At 44.7% G+C, this 22,030-nt stretch overlaps 1 long non-coding RNA gene across 1 annotated transcript; it reads left to right on the plus strand.

Moving 5' to 3' along the window:
- Positions 1 to 11,023: 11,023 nt before the first annotated feature.
- LOC308633602 lies at positions 11,024 to 17,168 on the plus strand. Its single transcript, XR_014018810.1, has 3 exons — positions 11,024 to 11,150; positions 15,622 to 15,673; positions 16,614 to 17,168. It is a non-coding gene; the product is annotated as an uncharacterized lncRNA (long non-coding RNA).
- The last annotated feature ends 4,862 nt before the right edge of the window (positions 17,169 to 22,030 follow it).

Here is a 22,030-nt window from a genome sequence, read left to right on the forward strand (position 1 = left end):
GTGTATATATACCACAGTTTCTTTATCCATTCATCTATTGTAGTTTGCTTTCACAGTTTAGCTGTTGTGAATTGAACTGCTATAAACATTGATATGGCTGTGTTACTATAGTATGCTGATTTTAAGTCCTTTGGGTATAGACTGAGGAGTGGGATAGCTGGGTCAAATGGTGGTTCCATTCCAGGTTTTCTAAGGAATCTCCATACTGCTTTCCGTATTGGCTGCACCATTTTGTAGTTCCAAGCAATGAATGAGTGTGCCTTTTCCCCCACATCCTTGCCAACACTTATTGTTGTCTGTATTCTTGATAACTGCCATTCTGACTGGCATGAGATAAAAATCTTAGAGTAGTTTTGATTTGCATTTCTCTAATTACCAAAGATGTTGAACATTTTTTCATATATGTTGATCATTTCTCTTCTGAGAAATGTCTGTTCAGCTCCTTAGCCCATTTATTGATTGGGTTGTTTGTTATTTTGGTATTAAGTTTTTTGAGTCCTTTATAAATCCTGGAGATTAGTGCTCTATCTGACATACATGTGGCAAAAATTCTCTCCCAGGGACTGGGATTGTAGCTCAGTGCTAGAGCGCTTGCCTAGCATGTGCATGGCCCTCAGTTCGATCCTTAGCACCACATAAAATAAATAAGTAAAATAAAGATTGTGTCCAACTACAACTAAAAAATAAATATTTAAAAAAAAATTGTCTCCCCCAAATTTGCTCAATTCACAATAGCTAAACTGTGAAAGCAACCTTGATGCCTTTCAATAGATGAATGAATAAATAAACTGTGGTATATATGCACAATGGAATTTTACTCAGCATTAAAAGATAATAAAATCATGGCATTTGCAGGTAAATGGAAGGAGTTGGGGAATATCATGCTAAGTGAGCTAAGCCAATCCCCCAAAACCAAAGGCTCTCTCTTCACCTCATTGATTGTTTCTTTTGCTGAGAAGAATTTTTTTTTAGTTTGAATCCATCCCATTTATTAATTCTTGATTTTATTTCTTGTGCTTTAGGATTCTTGTTAAGGAAGTCGGGACTTAATCTGGCATGATGAAGATTTGGACCTACTTTTTCCTCTATTAGGTGCAGGGTCTCTGGTCTAATTCTTGGATCTTTGATCTACTTTGAATTTAGTTTTGTGCATGGTGAGAGATAGAGGTTTAGTTTCATTTTGTTGCATATGGATTTCCAGTTCTCCCAGCACCATTTGTTGAAGAGGCTGTCTTTTCTCAATATATGCTTTTGACACCTTTGTCTAGTATGAGATAGCTGTATGTATGTAGGTTTGTCTCTGTGTATTCTATTCTGTACCATTGGTCTACATGTCTATTTTGGTGCCAAAACCACACTGGTTTTTGTTACTGTATTTTAAGGTCTGGTATTGTGATGCCTCCTGCTTCACTTTTCTTGCTAAGGATTGCTTTGGCAATTCTGGGTCTCTTATTTTTCCAAAGGAATTTCATGATTGCTTTTTCTATTTCTATAAGTAATGATGTTGGGATTTTAATTGGAATTGCATTGAATCTGTATAGTGCTTTGGGTAGTATGGTCATTTTGACAATATTAATTTTGCCTATCCAAGAGTATGGGAGATCTTTTTACCTTCTAAGGTCTTCTTCAATTTCTTTCTTTAGTGTTCTATAATTTTCACTTTCACCTCTTTTGTTGATTCCCAAGTATTTTTTTTTTTTGAGGTTATTTTTCCTAATTTCTCTTTCAGAGGATTCATCACTGATGTATAGAAATGCATTTGATTTATGGTATTGATTTTATATCACTTCACTATTTCTTATTCTGTTTTATCTTAAATATTTTTAGGGAGGTTTTGTTGGCTGCTTTAAAACAGACTGGGTGATCATGAAGAATTGGATATTAATTGTCAAGCACATATCTCATTGTCTCCTTTTTGGTAACAATCCTCCTTTTCATGAGGGAAAAATTTTCTCTTTTTCTATGTGGTTCTGGGGGTTGTTCATCAGGTACCCTTGCCCTACCCACAGGGGTTGCCAGGTAACCAGGGGAACTAATCCCCTATACTGTAGTGATTGGTCCATAGGTGGGCATGTGACTTAATGAGGGCCAATCAGAGCCTTCTTTGGAATTGGTTAAGAGAGTGGAGAGGGAAGTTTCTTTTTCATGGGTCTGTTAAGCCAGAAGAAACTGTGACTGGGGTCACTGGAGGTGATCTTTCTTAGCACCACCAAGGAAAACTGTCCAGCATTAGGAGAGAAAGGAGGATGGGCAGAAGGGTGATGAGGATGGAATGAGAGTGAGAGCCTTCTTTTGAAATTTAATCCATATACCATAAAAAAACCATCCCTTTAAAGTGTAAAATTTCATGGTTTTTAGTATAATTCCAGGTTTGTATAACCATCATTACTATCTTAATTCCAGAACATTTTCATCATGCCAAAAGGAAACCCGAACTGTTAGCACTCACTATCCATTCTCAGCCCCCGGACCTCACTAATCTGTCTGTTTCTGTGGATTTGCCTATTCTAGACATTTCAGAGAAATGAAATTATATAGTATGTGGCCTCACATACCTGTCTTCTTTCCCTTGGCACTATGCTTTCTAGGTTTGACTATATTGTATCAGTACATCATTCCTTTTTTTATGGCCAAATAACACTTCATTGTGAGAATATATTATATATATCCATCAGTTGGTGGATATTTATCTTCTTTTTTGACTATGGTGAATGCGGCTGCTATGAATTTTTCAGAGAATCTTATATGATTGTAATAAATTAATTCTGTGATGATTTGCTAATGTCTGTCTTTTCTATCTGACTTTAAATCTATGAGTACAGGAGAGCCTAGACTGTGCCTAGCATCTGATAGGTGTTCAATGATTATCTATTTGCTGAGTGAATAAAGACACTGGAGACTGATCTCATTCTGCAGACATGGAAGCTGAGAGTCGGAACAATTAAGTAGCTTGCTTAAGTCACATCCGTCAGATTCCCAACCATAAACAATAAGAATCATCTCTGGATAAGGGGAAAAAAAAGAATTTGTTGAATGGCTACTTGGGAATCACAGAATCACCAGAAGACATGGCTTAGAAAATGACCTGGAACAAGGCAGGGGATTTGCCAGCTTGGATCCGGGCCAAAATTGTGCCCAAGAAGCAGCCTAGTAAGGATAGTGCTGACATTCCCTTGATCAGAGGATATTACAGAGTGTCCTGCTGTGGCCATCACTGTCCCTGGGTCTCAGCTGTTGCTGCTATGCTGCTGGGCTCACCGGGATGCTTTCCCACTGGCCCTTCTTGTTGGCATCATCAGCATCAGATTCAGCTGCCTGTCCATCTATTTGGCTGTGACTTAGTTGCCAGAGAAGCTGGAAGTGAGTATCTGGCAATTTTGGGCTCATCTTACCCTAGGACTCATAGTGGGGGATTCTCTAGAACACAGAGACTTAGATTAGAAAATTTTTTTTCTCAATCTAGTAATAGATGGGAAATAAGGTCCCTCCAAATCAAATACATTATAGTTGTTTGATAGCTTTCAATAAAATGCCCAGTTCTCTGAACCTTTTGATGAAGTGAAAGCCTTATATTCAGCCAGGCGTGGTGGTGCATGCCTGTAATCCCAGGGGCTCAGGAGGCTGAGGCAAGAGGATTGCAAGTTCAAGCCAGCTTCAGCAATTTAGTGAGACCCTAAAGCAACTTAGTGAAATCCTGTCTCTAAATAAAATATTAAAAAGGGCTGGGGATGTGGCTGAGTGGTAAAGTGCCCCTGGGTTCAATCCCCGGTAAAGAAAGTCTTGTTACCTTCCACGTACTGCCCACTCTCCACAAGCCAGGTGTCAAGGCTATGACAGGCCATCATCTACACAAGAGGCCTTTTCAATTCTTATCTAGCCCCCACTTTCTGTTTTTAAAGCAGAGCCTGCCATAATACAGTGACCTGTCAAACATTAAAAAAAAGATTGATTGCCTTAAAACACAAAAAAGAAACCAAAGCAAAAACCCCAGGACTCCATCCTCAGAAGTTGCCAGGCCCGTGGAACTAAGTTTCTCTGTTGCTTCAGACCTGGGAACTGTGGCCTGATGGTCCTTTCCATCTTTCATCCTCCCACCCAACAAGGGGAGGGTGGAGCATCATGTGGCTTTTTCCTGGTTAGTGCTCTGAGACTCCTCAGGTAGGAACTCCCACGTCCTCCCCCCCCCCCCCCACACACACACAGGGAAGCCTGCTCCAGCCAGCCATTTGATGCTTGTGGAAACAAAGATGTGGTACCACATGAGCAGCTCCCTCCTGAACTAAGCAGTCTCTGGGCATCTGATTAAATCTGCATAAAAAATGCACCCACTCCTTGGCCATTGGGCACATAGATAATTGAACTACACAATTATTCGCAACCTCTAAGGAGATACCAATCTACCTGTATTTAAGCCAAGAAACTTCAAATTTGCCAGACCATAGGAAGGACATTCCAGAGAACAAGGCCATCTGTCTTTATTATTGTGGGTATTGGAGCTGGAGAAACCTTAAAGAGAATCCAATTCCAACCCTCCCACTTTATCGAGGAAGAAATTGGGGCATAGGTAAGATTCTTGGGGTTCCATAGCTGAGAACCAAAGCTTTGCTTCTTCATTTGTGAAATGGAGGTGTTAAAAATAGGAAATATTTCCTGTGAGTCACATGCTTGTGATGACATCAAATAAGAAAATATATGTGGAAATACTATTGTGTAAACACTAGGTAAATTTAGGAGAATTTGAGCCAGTGCTATTTTTTTAAAAATATTTTTTAGTTGTTGGTGGACCCATATTTATTTATTTATATATGGTGCTGAGAATCAAACCCAGTGCCTCACACATGCTAGGCAAGCACTCTACCACTGAGCAACAACCCCAGCCCCCTCAGTGTGCTATTTTTAATGGGCCGGGAACAGTAGAGAAGTCCATGAGAGTGTTTCCACATGTTGTTACCTTTCTGAACATGCAGCCCTGAGATGCTGCCCCTCCTGTGTGAACTTGCTGGGGCCAGGCATTCACAGGCCGACCCCTTCCTTTCTTTGGGAACTCGCTCAGCTGTGGAAAGGGAGTGAATAGGCCCCTTCCAGCCAGTTCTGGATGTCTCTGGGGAAGTTGGAGGCAGTAGACCTCCTTTCATTGATTTCCTAGAACAGCGTGCACACTGGTCCTCAGCTTCTAATGGTTCGACTTTAAGATGGTGTAAAATCCTACCTATGCAACCACTCTGATTTCCAGCTTCAGTACATAATTCAATAAGTTAACCAAGGCAACAGCACTCCTATAAAATAGGCTTTGTGTGAGATGATTTTTGCCCAACTGGAGGTGAATGTGAGTGTTCAGAGCTCATTCCAGGTAGGCTGGGCTAAGCTGGGATGATCAGCAGGTTAAGTATCTTAAAGTCATTTTCAGCTCAGAGTATTTCAACTTATGATATGTTTATTATGAAGTAACCCCAACTTGAGTTGAGGAGCACAAGTCAAGCCTGTGGACTCCGAAGTTAGAATCCTGGGTTCAGAGGCAGATTTGTGTGACCTTGGGTAAGTTCTTTAACCATTCTGGGCCTAAATTTTGTCATCTGCAAAGTGGGTTGATGGGAGGATTCAATTAAATAATGGACACAAGCTACTTAGTGCTGTGTATGGAACCCCATAAGCTCCTAGTCGTGACTGGCTGTCATGATAACAACCACAGGAAAGATTTTGCTTCTAAAGCAAGTCCACCAATATCAGCTTCTTTCTTCCAAGTTCTTTGTCTTTTCCTTTGAAGTCAAGTACAAAGTTTTGGATAACTGCCATTTCTGGTGGGCTGAATGCTGGTTAATCAAGAGTTGGCTCCCCTCTCTCCCTTTGCTATTCATGTCTGTTTATGGACAGAATTTGTACGGAGGCTGCTGGACATCAGATGGCACTTGTCTCAAGCCACATTCATTCTGAGGGAAGGAAGCAGATGTGGTTTCCCAGGCAGTGGTCCCCACTTTGATCCAGGTCAGACAAAATCTGACCAGAAGTAGGAAAAGAAAAAATAGAGCTGATATCATGTTTTGTCTGAATGCATCAGGGAATATCTTTTTTTCCTGGGGATAAATAACAAAGAAGCATCCTCCCATCCACACAAAAGTAATAAATAGTAATAAAATCTCTTGTGAACAGCCACTTTTTAATAATCTGGATATAGAAGATGTGGGTTCAAAGTCACGGGGACAGTAATATTAAATGTATCACATAAAAACACAAAGAACGTGGAGAACTTGGTTATGGATTTATGATATGTTTATGAGGCTCAATACGTGCTTTTTAAGAGCCTGCTTCCCATGGCTTTTCAAAGAGAAGGCAGTCCAGAGACTATTTCTAATTGGCCTCCCAGAAAGTGGTGGGGAGGGGGCCTGGGAGGATGCTGAGGGCATGTTTGGTGATAGGAGAGGAAGTAAGTTAGTGAACTTGCTCAGGGATCTTAGCCCCTTTGCATAGGAAGTTAACTCAATGGTCCAGGTGTCCTGGTGTGATCATCTGGAGTGTTCCTTCTGAAAGAGAGGTGTTAGGCCAACTCTTGGGTTTCAGGTATGGAGTCCTTGACATGAAACCATTTGTCTTCTATGGCTCAGTTATCTTTCCATAGTCTCAGGTCTTTCCCACCCTCAAATCCTGCTGTCTGGTGACCTCTGCCCTTGCTGACCATCTAATTTCCCAGGGGCACCTTCTCCAGGCCTTCTTTCAGTGGGTTCTCTTGCATTCTTGAGCCCGACACTCCTCTGTCAGCCAGTTATAGTTACTAATAATGCCATGTGCTGAGCACTTGCTCATTGCTAGGTATTTATAAAAATGATCTAAAATCCTTCCAAAAGCCCAGAGATGGGCATTTGTAGCTCATTTTTTTCACAGGGGAAGATTAAATCTCAGTTTTGTTATTTGATCTCTTAGTTCATTTGTGCTACTATAACAAAATACCATAGACTAGGAGATTTATAAAGCATGGAACAATTTATTTCTCACTGTTCTGGGGTCAGGGAAGTCTAAGATGCAGATGCTGGCAGCTTTGGTGTCTGGAGAGGGGCTTCCAAGATGGCTCCTTGTTGCTGTGCACTCACATTAGGGAAGGGGGTGAAGAAACAAACTTGCTCCCTCTCTCCACACTAATTCCATCCATGAGGGTGGAGCTCTCTTGGCCTAATCACCTCCAGAAGGCCCCACCTCTTGACCTATGCCTTTGGGGATTAAGTTTCAAATGACTTTTGGAGGAGATACAAACATCCACATCATAGCACTGGATTTGTTCAGAGTTGCATGGCTAGTTAGCAGTAGAGACAGAATTTAATCCCAGATCCTCCCCCTCTCTAAGACTGGGGATCTTTCTAAAATCCCAGTGGTCTTCAAACATGGGTGGCCAATGGACTTCTCTCAGAATAGAGTCATATAGAAGATAAATAAAGGTGGAGCTCTGGGATGGGCTCTCTTATCACATGCTTACAGTGAGTCATCCATTTTCAGTTAACGGCTAAGTAACTTTTTATTTACTCATTCATTCAGTGGGATGGAGTTGTTTTTGAGCAGCACATTTCTTCTTGTTGTAAGCAAGTTGTGCGCAACTAACTTTGTTTTTGCAAAATGTGGATAATGCAGCCTCCTTGGTAGGTTTACAGGAGGTCATGGTGGAGAGTACATGGGAGGCACTATGCAAATGGCAGGTATGACCATGATTTCACACTCAGTTTTAGTCTCTATGCCAAGACCACGAGGATTAGCTTCTCATTTGATGAATGACCTAAGTGAGTCAGGATCCACATGGGTCTTACAGGCTCTCCAGCCCTGCACAACAGAGAAGGCCCCATTCATCCAGGAGAGCATAAAGGGTGCTAGATATGTGTAAACGGGGGGAAAGATGTGTGTCTCTGCTCTCCAGAGCCAGGCACCCTAGCAGCAAGAATTTTGAAATGTCACTTCCATTAGTGAAGTGGCTTCCTGGTACTTGGTAAAATTCTTTAGTTCCAGAGCCCTTCTGGCAATTCAAGAAGGGTTCTGATTCTGATATTACCCTGGACAGAAAATTATTCTTTCTTTTTATTTTATTTTCTTTCTTTTTGGTACTGGGGATTGAATTCAAAAGCACTTGACCACTGAGCCACATCCTCAGACCTATTTTGTATTTTATTTAAAGTCAGGGTCTCACTGAGTTGCCAAGGCTGGCTTTGGGCTCGAGATCCTCCTGCCTCAGCCTCCCAAGCTGCTGGGATTACAGGAATGTACCACCGTGCCTGGCAGAAAATTATTATTTCTCAAATTTCTTTTTTGGTACTGGAATTGAATCCAGAGGTGCTTAACCACTGAGCAACATCCCCAGCCTTTTTTCTTTTCTTTTCTTTTTTTTCTTTTTTTTCTTTTTTTTTTTTTGAGAGAGGGTCTTGCTAAGTTGCTGAGGCCGGCTTTGAACTTGTGATCCTCCTGTCTCATCCTCACCTGCCTGGCCTTAAATTTCTTTCTAAATTGCTGAATTCTCTGAAGGTGGTATTCCTGCCCCAGGCTACACATCAAGACATGTCTTTCCCTTGGAACAGTCAAGAGCTGCACCCCAGGAGGGACTTGGACCAGGAAAACCTGTGTAACAGAAGGGGTTGAGGGGGAAACACCTTCACTCTCTTCAGCTGGGCTTAGAGAGAGCAAGTTGTTCCTTTTTTTCTGGATCCTTTCCTTCTGCTGCCACAAATTTCCATATGGATGTCCTATAACAACCATGGAGGTCTGCAGTTATCTCAGGAGTGTTTGTTAGCCCCCCAAGCAGATGAACATGGAAAGGGAAGAGGCTGGGGGTCCTCTGGTTACATGAGGCATTTCCCATGCAGAATAAACAGACTTGGAGAAACTGTGGATGCCTGGGCCAAAAGAGCCCAAGGATGTTCTGATATCTATGAGGGCATATAAAATCTGGAAGGGAGTTGGGCATGGTGGCACACACCTATAGTCCCAGCTACTCCAGGAGGATCACAAGTTCATAGTCAGCCTGGACAACATAGTGAAACCTGTCTCAACACGCACACACACACACACACACACACACACACACACACACAAACACACACACACACTGGAGGGGCTCATGGCAAAGGGAAGATAGTGGATTCTCCTTGAGCCTTACCTGGATTTAGAATCAGAGCATTTTAGATCTTGGGTTTAGGAGACACTTCAGGGCTCTTGGAAGCTGTGACATGCCCTGGCAGGTCTTTCTTGAATGTGTTAATATAGGAATTTGGCTGCAGGTGAAATTAGTTTCAGGAGAAACAGAAGAGCAGAGGGAATTCTAGACCCAGGGTGACCTGGGCTGTGGGCAGGCAGGAGGTCCTGGGTCCGTTTCTTCCTGTTCGTGCCTTTGTTCACCTCTGCACTGGCTTCCATACAGGAGGCTTTCTCAGTGGTGACAGAGATACCTGTGGTGTTTCCTGGTTGTCACTGTCCTCAGAGCTGCTGTTCCTAGAAAAGAAATGGATCAAAACCCTAGCTGGAGTACCAGCAGTGACAGGATGGACCCCGTTTGGGTCACACACCCATTGCCTGAAGCAGCTGCTCCATCCAGGACAATTCTGATTGGCACCATGTCAGAGATCATAGCCTTGGTGGGATGTCCTTCTGCCCATCTTTTGGAGTGGCAGAGTAGGTACCACAGTTGCCTATGGCAGGTAGAATAATGCCCCCCTTCCCCTCAAGCCCCAAAGATGTTCATATCCTGATTCCCAGAATCTATGGATGTGTTATATTCAATGGCGAGGGGGGGCGGGAAATTAGGGTTAGAAATTGAAAAAGGATGTTTAGAGATTATCCTAGATTATGCAGGTGGGCTCAATGTAATTGCAAGGGTCTTTAAATGGGGAAGTAGGAGGCAGAACAGTATAAACTAGAGAGACCACACTGGGAAAAGACGCGCCTGACCATCGCTGGCTTTGAGGATGGAAGGGGCTATGACATGAGGAACACAGGCACACTCTAGAAGGTGAAAAGGGAAGACAGTGGATTCTCCCAGAGCCTTACCTTGATTTTTGTCTAGTGAGACCATTCTACACTTCTGACCTCTGCCACTGTAAGGTGATAGACTTGTGCTGCTTTAGTTACTAAGTTTGGGGTGATGCGTTATCCAGCAACAGGAAAATAACACACTTCCTAAAATAAAAAGGAGATCATTCAGGCTTCCTGGTACCTAGGTGAGACCCTGAGACCCAGGTTCTGGGTATCGGTGTGACACTTGGGCCGTAGCTCTTGGGATCTTAGGGCCCCTGCCAACTTCACTTCATCTCTCTTCCATCCTGCTGTCAACACACAGATGCCACTTGGACATCAGGATCAACCACACCCTACGGAAGGGGGAGGCCTGGGCTGGAAGTTGCAGTATTATGGTTTAGATATGAGGTGTCCCCCAAAAGCTCCTGTGTGAGAGGATGCAAGAAAGTGTAGAGGTGAAAGGAGAGGGTTTGAGAGCCTTCACCTAATCAGTGCATTAATCCACTTGAATGGATCAGCTAGGTGGTAACTGTAGACAGGTAGGGTGTGACTGCAGGAGGTGGGTCCCTGGGGTGTGCCTTTCGGGGTGTGTATTTTGTACCTCAGGAGCAGAGCTCTCTTTCTGATTGTCCTGTCCTGAGCTGTTTCCTGCTCCACACACTTCTGCCCTGAAGTTCTCCTTTACTTGGGCACAGAGCAGAGAAACAGGCCGGCTATGGACTGAGACCTCTGTGTCCATGAGCCCCAAATAAACTTTTCCTTCTCTACATTGCTCTTGTCAGGTATTTTGGTCCCAGCAAAGAAAAAGCTGAATACGACACAGAGCCGCAGACCAGCCTTGGAATTCCTATGTTTGAGCAAGAAATAAACTTGTATCTCATCTAAGCCACTGTTATTTTTGGTGTGTTCAAAACTCACAGCTGGAGCCGATCCTAAGACTGTAGAAACAAAAGACTTTAACGCTGATGTTCAAGGAGGCCCAATAGATGGGTGTCTGCCTAGCTGCCCCTGGTCCCTGCCAATATCTTTCCATGGGATGTGGCAGTCTGGGCCTCACAGCCCTCATCTCATAACCTCTCTTGCCTCAGCTGCTGGTGTCTGTTCTTAGGCAGCGACACTTATCATCCTGAATCATCTTGATCTCCTGGTTCTCTGGACTCTGCCTGGCTTTGGTGGGTTGCCCTGACCCAGTTCTGGTCCCCTAGATCTCATCCCCACCCTGGCTGACCTCCCCCAGTATCTCACTCAGAGAAAGGCACAAATGCAAAATATAACTAGCAAGGAAGACCCTGTCTAAGGTCTCTGTGTGTGATTTCAGAGGAATTTGTAATTATCATAGTTATTGAATAACATGGGGCAGAAAATTAAGTGCATTATGTTTTAACTTCATTTAATTTTCAGAACAGTTGGTGGTAGGAGCTAGTGTTATCTCCCTTTCCAGGTAACTGAAGCTGTATTAGCAGAGAAGTTATCTGAGGTCACTCAGCTGCTAAGTGGCAGACCCAATGTATAAGCCAGGCAGTCTGACTCCAAAGCCCATGATGAGATATGTTAGGTGTGCAAACTTTCAAGCCCAGATATTCTTATCCGGGTAGCACTTATCTCAACAAAAGCAGACAATCAGGTCAGCAGGTCAGGCTGCCATGGGTGGCTGGGTGGACTGTGCACTGCAAAACTCAGGAGGTACCCTATACATTGTCATCTGTGTTAATTGTAAACCCTGGAGTTGTGCAGTGTACAGTATACACAACTCTATGTGGCCACTCGGAGATCTTGGAGTCTGTATAATCAAATTGCACAGGCCACATGGAAATGTCAGGGGCTCAGGGGAGAGCTATTAAAAAACTGTGATTGGGAGTTGGTGTTGAAAATTAGGAATCAGGGAAATAAGCCAAGGTAACAGGAGACAGGGACACAGAGGACTCTTGCAGGGGCAATCTGACAAAGTCTACGGGTGGTTTCTTCCCTGCTTAGACCTTTACTAGATGACACTTTGAAAGAGGGAGGGGTTAGTTTCAACTTTAAATTTTTTTTCTTTTTTTTTGTAGTTGTAGATGGACAGCATACCTTCCTCATTTATTTTTATGTGGTGCTGAGGATTTAACCTAGTGCCTCACACATGCTAAGCAAGTGCTCTGCCACGAAGCTATAGTCCCAGCCCTAGTTTTGACTTTTATATCACAAACATAATACATGCTTATTGAAGGTTGCTAGAAAATATAGAAAGGTTTAAAAAAGAAAATACCTGTTGTCCCATGACCCAGAGAAAACTGCTGCTAATATTTTTTATATTTTCTCCAGGTTTTCTCTCACTCTCTTTCATCTGACTACACATACCTAGACATAAATTTTGAGGTATATTTCACCTGTCTCTATACCTATATAACATAGCTAAGTATGTACAGAGATAGTTAGATGTCTCCCTCTATGTATTGATCAGTGAAAATAGATTCCTCTCTGTCCATATCTCTAAATTGACCATGTGTGTACCTCTGTCCAGAGATCTCCATATCTGTCAATTGCTCGTCTAGCTCTTGTTCTCTCTAGATCAATGCACTGTGAGCGGGGGTTGAGCAGGCTGATATTATTAGTACCCTGCACAGTTTTCACCCAGTTGTCTAGAGAGGACTCTCACGTGTCATGCTGCCCCTCACTTATCTCAGCATCTGAGGGGCTCCACCTGGCTGCCGACGCAGTCCTGGCGACTCTTGAAGAGCCAGCAGGCCTTAGGATGGAGAGGCTGTTAATAGGCTCTCAGGCAAGGAGAGTTAGTGATGCTTAGGGTGGACAGGGTATCACGGCTGGAGGGTCACATGGGCCTGCCCAAAGTCGTGGGCTTGCTGGTGCATGGGGTCAGGGCACGTTCCTCCGGCACAGAGGCCTGGGAGGGGGCACAGTTCTGCCTCCCCACCTCTTTACCTCGCTCCTGTCCCACCTTGACAGCACAGACACAGTTTCTCGATGAGGAAACGAAGCCCCGGGGAGGTGACTGGACCGACTTGAGGACACAAAGGGCGTCAGTGGAGTTCTGGGAGTGGAATCAGGGCTCCTGACTTCTTTCCAGGAACCCAGCATGTCTGCACACGTGTGCTGTGGAAGGCCAGCCCTACCACATGTTCTGGAAGAGTGTTCTGTGGTCCGAGCAGGGTGGGAAGGCGGCACACTGTACTGCTCTCTTGGAGAGTCCCAGCTCCTCAGCTTACTGAAGGGTCCGGGAAGGCCTGCAGGAAAGAAACCAGTGAACTTGGTTGGATCCATTATTTCTTGAATGTGTGTGGACAAGGAAGCTTTCCCATTCATGGTCTAGCTGTGTCTTGAAGCACGTACTTGGGGAAAGCAAGACTGTGGCACCCCACACTGCTTGTTCTCTTAAGCCAGAAAGGATACCTGAGGACATAAGAAATGCCACATGGGGTCAGAGTCACTGTCTTAGTCCAGGAACATGCTGTCAGATGGGTCTGCCAAGAAAAGTGTTGTCACAGCATGTGGCTACCCTTTGCTGGGGCTGAGTTTAGAGACTGGACACTGGATTTTCCTTAATGGCCTGATAGCTCTAGCTGATGCTGTCTTCCCCAAGTATATTTAAACTTAAAAAATTCCAAGCACCTTACATTGAATAAATTCCATGAGAGCAAATTTTTGCATGTCTCATTCATCCCTTTGTCCTCAGGGCCTAGACCAGCACCTGGTATGCAGTTATCACTCAATAAAGACTTGCTGAATAAATGCAATTCAATTTCCAATGATGTTTGGGGGTTACAGAGTTCCCAAATCACTTTCCTCTGAGTGACATAAAATCTTCTCCTTCTAGACTGACTTATAACATACAATTCAGATTTAACAAATATTTGTTGAATGCTTAAGGAACATGAGTCCCGTGGTAGACATATCCCTATAGAAATCATCTCTTATTTAATCTTGTCATTGGCCCTGTAAAGTTCTGTGATCTTGGCTGAGCCTTGGAGTTCAGTGACTTATCCAAAGTGGTGATCTTAAGAGGCAAGACTGAGAATTATGCCCCCATGGCGAGAATCAGGGTAGCTAGTTAATAGAGCTGGTCTGGGATAATAGCTGTGTGAGAGCAAACTTGAGACGAATCAAGAGGCAGGTCCCAGGTGGGGTCTCCTCCATGTTACAAAGAAAGCGTTTCCTTTTCCTGAAACTCGTCTGGAGTAAGGACTGGGTCTTATGGTTGTCCTGGGCACTGAATGGAGACCCTAGGCCACCTGTCATGTGTCTTTGTGGAAAGCAGCTCTGCTTAAGGCACAGAAGAAAAATGAGAGACATGGATAGTCCCAGCTGACAGAATAGCCAGGTGCTAAGCCTTCAGGGTCTTGGTAACGGCAGCACGGTGCCATAACACAACGGTGACTTCAGACTGCCCTGGCCACCCAGCAGGCTGATATTTCTTTTTCCACTGAAGCTTTTGAATGCCCAGGCATCCATCTAATTAGTAAGGCAGTAAACCTTTTTTCCAGTTCAAGAATTAAAAAAAGACAGACATTCTAATGCCCTGTTGTCCCCTGGAAACAGTGTCCACTCCTTTGCGCTAACTGCTAATTGCACTTTGAGAGATTGTGTCTGGTCAGATGGGAAGATTACGTCTCAATAGATTCCTAAGATGTTAGAGCTGGGAGATCATCTGAGATCATCTCTTCCCTTATCCTACAGCAGAGGAAAGCGAGGTTCTGAGGTCACCCAGGTCACCCAGCCATTGGCTGGTAAAAACCAGGCTTCCAGATCAAGTCTCTGGACTCATGATGCAGTTTTCTTCAACCTCCAACACTGCCATCCTGAAAGCAGTCGCGGCTCTGTCACTCGTATAGTGTGACTAGAAGCAAAAGTTTATTTTCTTGGCCCCTCTGGAAGTGGCTCATCGGGAGGTGCAGGGAATGCTAGATCTACCTCATGGAGTCACAGTAGGGAATAATGAGATTTTGCCTGGGAATAGCTTTCTCCATTGCCAGGTGCACACAATTCCTCAGTAAATTAGAGTTTTGAAAATTCTTCACAGTATTGTCATTATCCCTTACAGTCTAGAACAGCATGCTCTCCCTCATTGGTTTTGTGAGAAGGAAGGAGCACCACCGTGTGTGTCCCCACGCACCTTGGACTTGCAGGAAGAGCACATACTTGCACCCTGCATGCTGGTTTTCATGTTTACCCCGCCCTGGGTTCAGTGAGACCCTAGGCTTTTCTCGAATCTGTCAAATCCACTCACATTAATGACATTTCATTCCTCTTGGGGTGCCTGGACGATCGTTATGGTTTGGCTGCGAGGTATCCTCCAAAAGCTCACATGTGAGACAATGCAAGAAGGTTTAGAGGTGGATTGACTGGGTTGGAGAGCCTTAACCCAACTGGTGAATTGATCCCCTGATGGGATTAACTGGGTGATGACTATAGGCAGGTGGGGGGTCGTTGGGGTGTGGATTTGGGGTATATATTTTGTATCTGTCACGTGGAGTCTCTCTCTCTCTGCTTTCTGATCATTTTATGAGCTGCTTCTCTCTGCCAGACTCTTCTGCCATGATGTTCTGCCTCACCTGGAGGCCGGAGGAACAGCACCAGCTATCTATGGCTGGGATCTCTGAAACCGGAAGCTCTCAAATAATCTTATCTTCCTTTTATTGTTCTTGTCAGGTCCTTTTAGTCACAACAGCGAGAAAGCCGACTAAAACAGTGATGATACTCGGTGCTGAGTAAGTCTTTGCAAGGGGAGGTTGGACTCTCAGGTGAGGATGCCAGGTGGAGAGGAGAGGGAGCTTGGGTCTTCCTGGAGCCTCCCAGTCAACTACAGGAGGTGATCACCTGCTAGGTCCACAGCTAGGCTCCCCTGCTCCACCCTGCCTCATCCTGGTGTGTGATCTGCCCTCCCACAGAAGAATTACTGCCCAGACCTGTGGTTTCTTGGCGTAGGAAGTGGAAGTAGCCCTAAGTGTGTGGGATGCGGCTGGACTCTCGCTGTCTGGGCTCAGGTTTCAAAATCAAGAGCTTCCCACAGGTGGGATAGCTGGGTGAAAACTCTTTGCACTTTTTTAAAGTAGAATGATTAAAAACCTAAGCATGATTAGTATGAACAATGAACTTAAATAGCACAAATAGGCTTCAATTTTAGGTGAATATGCTCGTTTAATTCAATATCTGAGTAGAAATGCTCTCTTTGCATATAAGCTCCAATAGTGACTGGCCTGATCCTTACATCAGCTAGATACATATAACGTTTGGTTCAAGAGGTTTCTTGGGGGCTCTAGAACATACAGGGTTCTTGGGGTACCTTCATGGTTTTGTTTGCTCTCAGTGTGTTGCACTGTATTGCTGGTTTTATCTCCTCCAAGAGGGCTGCTTGTGGATCACACTAAGTTCTAATTAAATGAACTTTCACTCATGCCTGTAATCCTAGTGGCTCGGGAGGCTGAGGCGGGAGGATAGCAAGTTCAAAGCTAGCCTCAGCAAAACAGAGGCCCTAAGCAACTCAGCGAGACTCTGTCTCTAAATAAAATACAAAATAGGTCTGAGGATGTGGCTCAGTGGCCAAGTGCCCCTGAGTTCAATCCCTGGTACCTGCCCCCGGCCGCTCCCCCACAGGAAAAAAACATAAGTAACGCAAAATGATTCCTGTCTCACTTTTGTAGATTGAAGGCAAACAAAAGGGAACTAGAAGCAACCGCTGAGCTGTCCCACCTCTTAGAGGAGCTCTTCATCAGCCACTTGGAGAGTACAGACGGGTGATCTAACCAAGCCTGACATGAAGTGGGTCCCAAGTTCAAAATTATCAAAAATCCTGGATGAAGTACGGACAAGCATCTACTATTGTTTATTAATAACAAACTTTGCTCCAAGTCTCCTGTGCTTTGAGTTATTCACTGAGAATAGCATGTAGTCATCATCATTTTCAAGACTTAAAGAAGATCTTTCCATCAGGGACATTTTTAAAAATGCACAAAATAGAAAATAAAACCATGAAACCTCATTTGCCTAACACTTCACTTCAATAACAATCAGCATTTGGTCAAGGCAAGACTTAAGAAAACTTATCATTTGCTCTTATTTATTTTTGCAGTATTGAGGATTGAATCCAGGGCCTCAAATGTGCTAGTCCAGCACTTTACCACTGAGTTACACCCTCTGCCCTTTTTATTTTTCTTTGAGACAGGGTCCTCCCAAGTTGCCGAGGCTGGCCTTGGACTTGTGATCCTCCTGCCTCAGCCTCTTGAGTCACTGGGATTACAGGTGTTACCACTGTGTCTGACCTACTGGCTCCCTTTAAAAAAATTTCTGTACTTGTATGTTTTATAATGTACATGGGATATACAGTGTGTATACGCATAGAAAACAAATGGACATAAATTAAAGGTGTGTGCTCAAAACCTTTGGCCCTCCAAGGGAGTGTAATCAAATGTTTAGAGGCGGCTTCAAGAGGTTTCTTCTCTACTGCAGCCAGGAGGCCTGTCCGGTGTGCAGATCTGATCCTGTAGCTCTGTGTGGCATTCCCTCAGTGCCTTCTCCCTGCTTTTAAGGAATGTTCTGTAAGGACCCACCTCAGTCTGCTGCTTCACTCCTGTCTTGCTTCCTCTGCTCCGGCCCCTGTGCTGGTTTGCAATGCAACTTGTGCCCGGCACACACATTGACCCATGTTTTTTCTTGCCCAGGGCCTCTGCACATTCCTCTCTACTTTCCGTCTCGGCTGCCATCCTGCTTTCTTAGGGAGTCTTTTGCTTCCCTCCGGTCCAAGTTGAATTTCCTAATGGCAACTTCTGATGGAATTGAATCCTCTCCATCATTGCTCTGGTCTTAATCAGTCACAGCAGATTCATCTCAGTGATGGCCAATGTCTCTCCCTTCCTCTAAACTGTGTTCTCCAGGAAGTCTACCTCCCCAGGGTCTAATGGCATATCTAGCACATAATAGGCATTGAACGAAATAATAGAAGTCTATAGTATAGTTCAAGGTTAAAAGAGTACAAGGTTAGATGGGATCCCTATAAACTGGTTGGTGGATGAATCACCATTGCATGAGAAGTTCAATAATGGAAGAGATAAGGAACAAGGTAAAAACACAATACAAGTTCACGGGCAGTGTACGACTAATTGCCAAACAAGCACAGTGGTTGTCAAATACATTAGGTTCAAAGGGAGAATGCGCTCTGTGGGATGGGCCGGGTTGGCTTCAGACTATTCTTTTGAAATACAGCAGCCACATGCGAGCCAGCACATATTGACATCCTGGAAGCTGAATCTTTGCCTATGATACTGACAGTATAATTTAATTTTGATTTACAAGAGTCTCCAATTCGACCCTGAAGCCATCTGAGAATGTCATCTTCCAGATCATTCCAGTGTGAGCGAATCTGCCCTTTTCTCAGGCTCTGCATCCATTCAGCTCCGGTTTATTAGCAACATCTTTCCTTAGGTCTTGCCACAGTCTCTCCCAGTCTGACTTTTGTTTGGGCTCTCACGTGGTGTTTCTAGAGGTTTTGTAATAAAGGGAGTTGTTTTTCTATGATCTGGTAAATAGAGAACCAACTCCTGGTATCTGGAAGGTTGTGGGCTGATGTGTGAAGCTCAGCCTGCCATGGACAGGACCTGAGCCTGTTTCTGCCTGAGAGAAGCTCTGCATCTGTCTTTGTTTCAACATACACTTGTTTATTTATTTTACTGCTTTCTAGTCTTCCTTCATTAAAATGTACGTTTTTTAAAAGCAAAGACCTTAACTGTCCTGTCCCCATTGGAACACTAGCACCTGGGACAGTCACAGAACACGTGCTCAATACACACTCGTTGAGGGAATGACTGTAGGGTGGCTCTGGAGGGTGGGCTCTGGAGGGCTCGGTTTGCTTTTGAAGGCACAGAGGCCAGAGGGCTATGTATCATGATGCCAGACTTTCTTGAGCTTGTGAGTAACCAGAGGGCAAAGGACAAGTTGTTTCCCCATTTCTTCATTTCCCACGATGTTACTTAACATCAGGTGTTTGAGGGTAGTAGATGCCAAGAGGACACCAAATAAATGGAATCAGAGAGCTTTCTGGGTAGTCATTTGCCTGTGGTAGTGGGAAGGAGGAAGGACAGGTGGCAGGGGATTGAAATGAGCAGACCTGGAGTGAAGTCTCCATTCCCCCCTCATTCACTTGGGCCAGTCCCTGCATTTCTCAGCCTCAGCCAACTTGTCTGTAAAATGGGAATATTAACAGCAGTGGTCCTTGTCCTGGGGCCATAGTGAGGCATCCTGTTGGGGTGGGGCTCTGCAAACAGTGGAAACCTAGAGATGACAGTTGTGGTGGACTCTGGCCAAGACAGTTAGGGAATGCTGGGGACACCCCCAGGATGGTTGGCAGTGTCCTTGACCTTCAGACGGATACTCTTCTCAGAAGTTGAACCTGCTGGGCCCGGAGTCTCAGGCCTTTCCTCCATAGGATCATCTTGTCACCACCTTCTTTTGTCCCCTCCCTACTCTCACTTCATGCTGGCTCCTAGAAGATGTGCCAGATGAAATGGAACACCATAGCCTAGGCTAGCTAGAATGATATTTGGAAGCATCTGTGAGTGTGACTCCGGGGTGCAGGAGGGCATCCGGGACATGCTAGCCACCTCCCACCTTTTCCTTGGAACAATTTGACCTATGGTTTCCTAGAGAATTTTCTACAACCAGTGCCAGCCCTGGGTGGAATAAGGAATTTCTAATTGGGTTTGATTTGAGGGGACCTGGGAGACCCTGTCCCAATCTCTCTAATGGCCTGAAATTCTCCTCCTACAGAACTTTGGTTTTGAAACCAGTATGTCCCCATTGAATCAAAATGAACCCTGAGCTCCAATTCACTTTATGCCCGGCTCCAAGGGCCCGGAACACAGATGACTTTTGGTAGAAAAGCTAGCTGTCTGGAAAGTAGCACTTTGTAAGGACATCCTGGAATGGAATCCAGGCAAGCTGAGGGGACAGGAGCCTTGAGAACTGAGCCTGGGGGAGGGTGGGAAAGCAGAGATGGGTGGGTGGGGGGGAAAGGAATGGGAGGCCTTCCAGAGCAAACTGGTCACATCACAGGTCTGCGCAGAATCATTCGCTCTGTCTTTTGGATTTTTAGCCTCAGTGAACTGGTTAATTGTCAATTATTATTAATTAACATTAATGGAAGTATAGTTACTTTTTGTTTCAATTTCAAGATGCTCTTTATGTTGTTGAAGTGAAAATAGTTGATTAGTCATGTCTATTTTCATCATAATGCCATTGTAGATTTGTCCTAGTTTCATTGTTATAATACAAAGCCAGCTGTGAGCCCTGTGAGAGTAGCATCTGGTTTCTCTGCCGTGCTCCCCACCACCATGACCAGGGGCCCGCCCCTGCACAACAGCATGTCACCGCTGCCTCTTTGCTTGGGCTTTTTCCTCTCCCTGGAATACCCTGGACCTGTTGGGATCCTTCAAGGCCGAGTTACTTGAGCAGCCTGTGCAGTTTCTCGTGATTTCTGCACGACATCCTGAGCAGCACTTATTTTATTTTATTTATTTCTTGCCTCTCCTGTACCTCCTCCCCCTCCCCTGATGCAGAGCTGAGCATCGTCTTGCTTTTCCACTCTACTCCCTGCCCTGTCCCCCTGGCTGGGGAGAGCAGCACTGTAGCCCTCAAAGGATGCTTCATAAGTCTGTGGAATGGAACGGTAGGCAGCTGGCACACGGTGCATTTCTATAGCGATTCAGGAGCCCCAGAAAGAAAACATCCAACTCCCTGATGGATGCCTGTTTGTGTAAGGTTTTCATTTTCATTTCAAAGCAACGCTTGCCAGAAGGGCCGTAAGGTTTCCAGCTCTCATGGGAATATCTGAATTCTAGATCAAACATCTTAGCCACAAAGAGCTCAGATGGTCTACGTTGAAACATATGCTGTTTATCTAAAAAGACACACTGTATTCTGGATTCCATACACTCCTCCCAGAGGTCATGTGGCACAGTGATCCGTCAAGCCGGAGCTCTGATTTGTTGCCAGGCTCTTCTCTACTGTGTCCTCAAGACCAAGTCCAGCACTTTACTCCAGTCCTCCTTAAATCAAATTGTACTTCAAACATCTTAGTGAGAATTGCAGACCTTAGTGAAATCTGGAGAATAATATTATGCCCACAACAAAAACTTAAAACATTTCCCCTTTACAGCATCTCTGTTCTCTCCCCCAAGTTCCTCTCTCCACACGGCCAACCTCGGCTTGCTTCCCTCTCCTGGTATTCTTCCACCTGTGACATCTCCTCCACTGATCTAGACACATCCTCTTTGGGAATCCCCCTTGTTGGAAGGCAGGGAGAGTAGACCACACAGGATCTATTCCCCTTTCACATTTAGCATGTTCATGAGCAGAAAGTGCTGTTAATTATATATGTCATGAATTCAATGTGAATGATTCCCAGGGGATACCAGCCAACACAGCTCATTCAAGTTACTTGCTGTGACCAGTGTTGTGCCGGAGCCAGTTCATCCCAGCTCACAAGGGCCCTTATGTGGTCATCATTGCTTTCAGCGATGTCACGTTAGTAACTGAAATCTGCCACCATGGGGGTGTTTATACCACTGTAATTGGTAAAAGCTACAAACCAGGGCTTTCCTCACCCCAGAGAGTGGGTTGTTAGTCACTGTACCCCATTGCAATAGCCATTGACACGCTGTCTTTCCCTGACTCTTGTGCAAGACTTCAGAGGTGCACTTGAGTGACTTTCTGCCCCCTCCCCCTCAAATTCTGTGGTAGGCACTGAGTCTAGGTGGCCAGGAAGATGGCATCCAGTTCTTCAAGCCCTGCCCCTGTTGTGAAGTCTTCCCCCTTCCTCTTTCTGGGCTTACTAACATTTTTTCCCCTAGAATTTGAGCTCTTCTGTGCTAGTTGATGTCTAAGTTTTGCCTCAGGCTGGTTCAGGGCCCCTTTCCCTGGTTTGTCTGAGGTCCTAACATGCTACATGGCAGGAGCCGCATCAATTATATATACATCACTTCCCTGAAGAGATCAACGTAGACTGAGCAAGAGTCTTTTGGTCTGAATTCGGAGGTGAGAGGTATGATTGGTTCAGATTTACTCAGGC

This window comes from Spermophilus citellus, assembly GCF_964194105.1.
Source record: "Spermophilus citellus genome assembly, chromosome: 14".
In the NCBI taxonomy this organism is placed as follows: domain Eukaryota; kingdom Metazoa; phylum Chordata; class Mammalia; order Rodentia; family Sciuridae; genus Spermophilus; species Spermophilus citellus.